The sequence below is a fragment of the Hemitrygon akajei genome, unplaced genomic scaffold (assembly GCF_048418815.1).
Source record: "Hemitrygon akajei unplaced genomic scaffold, sHemAka1.3 Scf000119, whole genome shotgun sequence".
In the NCBI taxonomy this organism is placed as follows: domain Eukaryota; kingdom Metazoa; phylum Chordata; class Chondrichthyes; order Myliobatiformes; family Dasyatidae; genus Hemitrygon; species Hemitrygon akajei.
This window is the reverse complement of record NW_027332005.1, coordinates 1,801,150-1,808,248: the sequence shown is the minus strand read 5'-3', so window position 1 is coordinate 1,808,248 and position 7,099 is coordinate 1,801,150. Positions and strand designations below refer to the sequence as shown.

At 44.4% G+C, this 7,099-nt stretch overlaps 1 pseudogene; it reads right to left on the bottom strand.

Annotated features, from left to right (window-relative positions):
* Nucleotides 1–5,640: 5,640 nt before the first annotated feature.
* On the bottom strand, nt 5,641–6,855 carry LOC140723575 (N-acetyllactosaminide beta-1,3-N-acetylglucosaminyltransferase 3 pseudogene; annotated as a pseudogene).
* Between the last annotated feature and the right edge of the window lie 244 nt (nt 6,856–7,099).

Sequence of the window (7,099 nt, the reverse complement as noted above, 5' to 3'; positions counted from 1 at the left end):
CACTAGCCGTGTAAATTTTTTTCTGCATTATTTTAACTTTATTTTCATTTTTCGCGCACACAGTATTCCAAATTAGGCCCCGATAAAGCCTTAAACAACAGCAAGGTAACGTCACAACTCCTGCACTCAGTACTTTGGTCTATGAAAGCCAATGTGCGAAAATCTTTTTTTTTTATGACCCTGTCTTACTCTGGTATAACTTTCATTGAATTATGGACCTGCATTCCCAGATTCGTTTGTCCTATCGTACTCCTCAGTGCCCTATTTCTCATTGTGTCAGACCAACCCTGTCTGGTCCGCCAAAGTGCAAGATCTAACTCTTGTCTGTGTTAAATGCGATCTGACATTTTTCAACCCATTTTTCCAGCTGGTCCAGATTCCGTTTCATGCTCCGGTACTCTTCCTCGCTGTCGACTACACCCGCAAAGTTGCTGTCATCGGCAAATTTGCTGATCTTGTTAACGACATTATCATCCAGATAGTTGATATAGATTACAAATAACAACGGGCACAAGAACGATCCCTGGGGCACTCCACTCATCACAGGTCCGCAGTCAGAGAGACAACCATCCATTACCACACTTTAGCTTCCCCAACGTATCCAATGGCGAATCCAATTTGCTACCTCATCGTAAAAGCCAAACGACTGATCCTTCTCGAACATCCTCCCATACGGAACCTTGAGAAATTCCTTGCTGAAGTCCCTGTAGACGGCATCCACTGCCTTGCCTTCCACACCATTCCTGGTAACTACCTCGTAAAGCTCTGTGAGATTGGTTAGACATGACCTACTACTCACGGGCCCATTCTGACTATCGCTAATGTTCTTGTTTGTCCAGTTACTTCCCTTCATACTCCATGACCAGCGTAGTCTGAACAACAAGGACAATTCATCATTACATAATACTGAGCGAGTCCCTTCCAAGCAAAGCTATCGAGATCATCCAGCGGTCGGGACTGATATTTATGGCCTAATATTTTTTTAATTCTCCTGCACTTTATTATCCGACGCATTGAGAGTAGTCTGGAAGAGCTAGGCGTTGTAGCTTTAAATAATTAATCGATTTACTTAACTATAGCAAGATACGGTACGCTCGGTCGAACACAGAACATGGAATATTACAGCACAATACACAAGGTTCTGATAGGCTTTCAACTAATGGAAGTTCGATCTAACACATCCCCCCTGCATCTGAATCAGAATCAAAGGTTTCAAAGGTACATTTAAAGAATCAGAACTAGATTTAATATCACAGACATACGTCGTGAAATTGTTAACTTTACGGTAGCAGTACAATGAAATACAGGATAAATAAATACAGAGAAAACAAAACTGAGATACAGGTGGCAGCGGGGAAACACTGTTCCTGAATCGCTGAGCCTGAGCTTTCAGGCTTCTGTATCTCCTTCCCGATGGTAACACTGTGTAGAGGGCACGTCCTGTTAGTGGGCAATGTTAATGATGGACGCCACTGTGACAAGATTCATCCATTGTAACAATGAACAATGAGATACAGATAATCTGTATTTACCAACAAGTATATTTTATTATTTATACTAAAACCACGTAGATTTACACGCTATCTCCTGTGCGCACCTTACTGGAAACACTAACACTCCATGAACAGTCAATGAAGGGAAAAGGTATTACCCAGGAAAAGAGTCTACGCTGGCAAGACATTCCATAGAAACATAGAAAACACAGAAAATCTACAGCACAATACAGGGCCTTCGGCCCACAAAGTTGTGCCGAACATGTCCCTGCCTTAGAAATGACTAGGCTTCCCCATAGCCCTCTATTTTTCTAAACTCCATGTACCTATCCAAAGGTCTCTTACGAAAACCCAATCGTATCCGCCTCCACCACTGTTGCCGGCAGTCTGTTCCAAGCCCTCACCACTCTGAGTTTAAAAACAAACTTACCTCTGACATCTCCTCTGTACCGGCTCCCCAGAACCTTCAGCCTGTGTCGTCTTGTGGAAACCATTTCAGCCCTGGGAAAAAGCCTCTGAATATCCACACGATCAATGCCTCTCAACATCTTCCGATCCTCATGTTCCCGATCTCCACGTGTCCGTGTGGTCCTACTTTTCGGCAATGGTTGGCGTCTGGCCGCTGGAGAGTTATCACCCCTGCATATCTGAAGCTCCGGAATCTTATATTGTTCCTCATCAATTGAACCATTGGAGCTCTGAACCATTGGCTCAAGGTCACCTGACCTACCTGGGTCACCTGGTTACTGATCATTGTACAGAGCTACAACCAACATATTGTACGTGACTCTGCCCAGCCTAGCCTTGAGTATTCGTATCTTTACACCCTGACCGGTCCAAACCAGTTAAATGAGGCAACCCAGACAGAGTCTAACGAGACTACAGATTGCTTCTTTGATATGTCTGGCATTTTACATAACAAGTAGCTGCTCCTCTGAGCATGGTCTCAGGTTTATTGCTCTGATTAGATTGTCCCAGAGTCAGGAATCAGTTCAGAGTCCACGCCCTTCACATAACAAATGGCGACTTGTTTGAGAATGGACTCAGGTTTAGCAGATCATTACCTGAAACTTCCTGTGTCCACATTCAGTTCCTCTGATTAAATTATTCCAGTGCAAGAATCAGTTCATAGTCCACAAAATGGGGGAAAACAGAGAGAGCTGGTTTGTCTGCTTCCCCTGTCCTTGATCAGACTGTAAGTTCTTCTGGCCAACAGTGTTTTATGAGCCATTCAATCTGACACGACGGTATCTTTCTCGGGTCTGCTGTCGTCTGTATGCACAGGGGTGGATGATGGAGGTTTTGCAGAGATGCCGTGTGCTGTAGGGGTCGAAGGGGTTTACAGAAATGCGGTGTGATGTAGAGGTTGGAACGGTTTTGTTACGTACCCCGTACCGGGTAAAAAGAATCAGCATAAATGGAACACACCTAGAGTCTGGTATTGATACAAACAAAACACTACTTATCAGTATCCACGTAATCTCGTAATATAAAACCAGATAAATCAAACAGGTTAGCAGAGTTTATGCATATGTAAGTGTGTAAATATAAAACCCCAAACTTCTTCAGCTTAGGTGGTAAATGATACAGTCTTACGATGGTATAGGAATGACGTCAGTTCAGTTCGTGATATTAAGTTGAGTAGAATTGAGGAGAGAGAGAGAGAGAGAGAGAGAGAGAGAGAGAGAGAGAGAGAGAGAGAGGAGAGAGAGAGAGAGAGAGAGAGAGAGAGAGAGAGAGGTGATTTGTTTTCCAAGTAAGCTGATGTCGTCGAACTCTCCGTTGCCTTCCGAAGTCCTGTTAAAGTTTTGTGATCACACAAAAGAGTACCGCCTTCACGCAGTAAAGCTATCAAAGGTTAAACACACCGATAACATTCCACCGGTCACCCCTTTCCCACACTGCGATCAAAACCCACCCTTTCGTGGGCACTGAAAGTTCATCCAGTGTCTATTTCTTCTGCATTTCTGTCCGTGTCTGTGTGTCTGTCTGAAAAGCCAGCTGACCTTGAATATATCTCAAACATGCTGAACGCCAGCTGCCCATTTATAGCTCCGCCCTTCCGTAACCATGGCGACTCACGAGCTGCTCTGTGCTCTCTCTCTCTCTCTCTCTCTCTGAATCGCTGTACACCAACTCTCTCTCTTTTTAAAGGCACAGTCCATATTGAATACACCTTAGCATCTCGTCACAGTTTTTACAGATAGCGAGGGGTGTCAGCACACTTCTCCACCAATGTGGAAATGCAGTTTACTTGTAGTACCAAACTGGCATTTCTGTCTGTAACAAAATGAAACCCGTCTTGTGTCGGAGTGTTTTGCTAATAATGTTCGTGCAACATTATGCTGAGTGATCCTGAGTACCTGACCGCAGACCGCAGTCCCTACACTATAATGGCAGAATATGGCATTAAAGGCAAAACTTCTGGCAGTGCGGAGGATCAGAGGGATCTTGGCGTCCGAGTCCCCAGAACACACAAAGCTGCTACACAGGTTGACTCTGTGGTTAAGATGGCATATAGTGCATGGGCCTTCACCAATTGTGGGATTGAGTTTAAGAGCTGAGAGGTAATGTTGCAGCTATATAGGACCCTGGTCGGATCCCACTTGGAGTACTGTGCTCAGTTATAGTTGCCTCACTACAGGAAGGACATGGAAACCATAGAAAGGGTGCAGAGGACATTTACGAGGATGTTGTCTGAATTGGGGAGCATGCCTTATGAAAATAGGTTGAGTGACCTCGGCCTTCTTCTCCGTGGAGCGATGGAGGATGAGAGGTCGCCTGATAGAGGTGTACAAGATAATGAGAGGCAATGATCTTGTGGACAGTCAGAGGCTTTCCCCAGGGCTGAAATGGCTAGCATGAGAGGGCATAGTTTAAGGTGCTTGGAAGTAAGTACAGAGGAGATGTCAGGGCTAGTTTTTTTTTTTTTACGCAGTGTGATGTCAGTGCGTGGAATGGGCTGCCGGCGGCGGTGGTGGAGGCGGACACGATATGGTCTGTTAAGAGACTCCTGGATGGTTACATGGAGCTTAGAAAAAGAGGGCTATGGGTAAAGCCTAGGTAGTTCTAAGGTAGGGACATGTTCGGCACAGCTCTGTGGGCCGAGGGGCCCATATTGTGCTGTAGGTTTTCTGTGTTTCTACTCAGAAGACGGCCACTGGGTTTGTCCAACCTTCCTTTAATTTGCTCTTACTAATCAATCCCAAATGCCGATTGGCCACTAGTTGATTGGTCACCGATTGCTCTATTGCACTGCCGTGAGCTGCCCCTCGGACAATGAGCCTTATTGAAGTCCCCTCCTCTCCAGATCTCCGATGTCCAGGTTGGCCACTAGTCAAAGCTACCGGACTTACCTCTCAGTGATGACCGTGTCAATACCAGCAACATGACACTGGCAACTGAGTACATTGTCTTAGACAAGACACCTGCCAAATCTAATGCCACTCCCCTTCGCACTACATATGGACTGCCGTCTATGTATGCATATTGATCTGTTGTCCCCACATGTTCATTGATCTCTTTCCCTCTCTGCAATGTGAATACACCAGTTAAAGCCATCTCCTGCGTGTGTGCTTCTATTTGATATGTAGTTACACAGACACAATGCAGGCTGACATTTGAGTACAGAAGTGATGACCATAAGTTTATCTATTCCTCCAACCCTGAGACAATTTTAGATCTAGATTCTTTGTTGTTCTCACAGTTCCAGTCGCATAAATGCATTTGTCTCTTCCACATTTTGCAAGGGACATGTAAGCAACGGCAAGAAGAAAATACACAGATATAACTGTTACTAAAGATTTTATTGGTGGCTTATTATACAAATGCCCCAAGTGAACATGCTGTACCTATCTGCACGCAATGCAACACGGACTGCTCACTTGGAATAACTTTACAATTGACTTAAATTGTGATGCTCCTGACAATATTGTAATGTCATTATGGGTGCAGTAAGAATTAGGCTGAGTGATGACACCTGACAGCTTTTCAAACATTTGTAGAATGTAGAAAGGTGCCGACCCTATGAATTAATGTATACTCCAATATAATTTAGGAATTGAGCTTCTTACATTGCATAAACAACTGATTAACACATGTTTACAAACTGCATTGCATTCCAACAGTTGCTACATTCTCTCATGACTCATGCGGTCCTTTTCGTGGGTGCAGACTTCTGGGGAGCACGAGCACACTTCAGATTGGCATCATGCACTGCATCCCACATCAATAGCAGTTCGAAAGGCCGAAAACGGTGCACTAGCAGCAACTCACGGTAATAGCAAGGAATGAAAGAGTCATCTTGGGTTGAAGGAACACTGATTCCAGCTGTCCTGAATCCGCTATGGGAGTGTGGGGCTAGTCCAGCCTTGGCCAGGCACATCCCCAAAAATACATCATCAATGGGGTATAGTTCAAGGTCTTGGGCTATGTGGTAAATGATATGAGCTGTATACACAGACATAAGTATGCCCGCTCCACCAATGTATGGTGGGTACGACCTGATGGTGGTCACTATTTCTGGCACATAATACTTGCTCGACTTCTGGCGTTTGGGCCCAAACCCATAAATGAGACGGCCCACAAACAGGTGTTGGTGAACCTTCATGCCTAGCAAGTAATCAACCATGTTATCGGTGTTGGCAAAGACATCATCGTCTCCATTGAAGATGAATTTGGCACTGGGGCAAAATTCACTGACCCACTGCAGCAACTTGTATTGTTTGAGGGTGAGGTTGAAAAAGGTATCCAAGAAATCCCATTGTAGGATATCTCTGTGTTCTCTGTTTTCCATGGCTAACAGCTGATTCAATTTCCTGCTTTCTTTTTGGTCAGGAGAGACACCAGAGATAAAGACTCTCTTAATTAGGACCCCATTGAATTCGCGTTCTCTGCCCCATGTCTTCCTTACCATTTCCCGCCGATCCTGGTTGAAAGGGTGAGATTTGATCACCAGGAGCAGGAAGACATTCTGAGATCCTTCTCGACCACCACATTTGTCTGGGACATTTTGAATCATGTTAAATTCTCGACAGTGTTTATACATCAAGAAGTTTTTTATGTGCTCTTTCTCTTGATGAAATGAGGGCAGGTGCAACAATGTCTTGTTCGCGTGGCACTTTGGCTTGAGCACTGATTTAGTTGCATCAGCAGTAACAACCTTGGGCAGATCTTTGCGATGAACAGTTTCTGCAATATCATCAGTCTCTCGACGTTGGTCATTATCCCAGAACATGAAGAACAATCCCAGAGTAATCAAAACACCCAGCACTACTTTCTCATAGAATCGCCAACGTCCTCCCATCTTTCACCTGAAGTAGAGAAAAATATGGATTAATTCAAAGAAAACTTTACATTTACATGATGCTTGAGAAGAATGAGAAGTTTAAGCTGTAATTAGGTTCACTAATGCTTTGTAATATTGACCTCAAAATGGTGGTGAGGTAAGGAATAGGCAGGGCCCGGCAAGCTGCTGAAAGTTTAATTGACCTGAAGCAGTCCATCCCAGCAGAAGGACAAATCTACCTATAGGATACCATCTCTGTCATTAAACTGAAAATCGCATAGTTTCTTTCTGGGCCTTAAAGGTATATGATTCCAAAGGG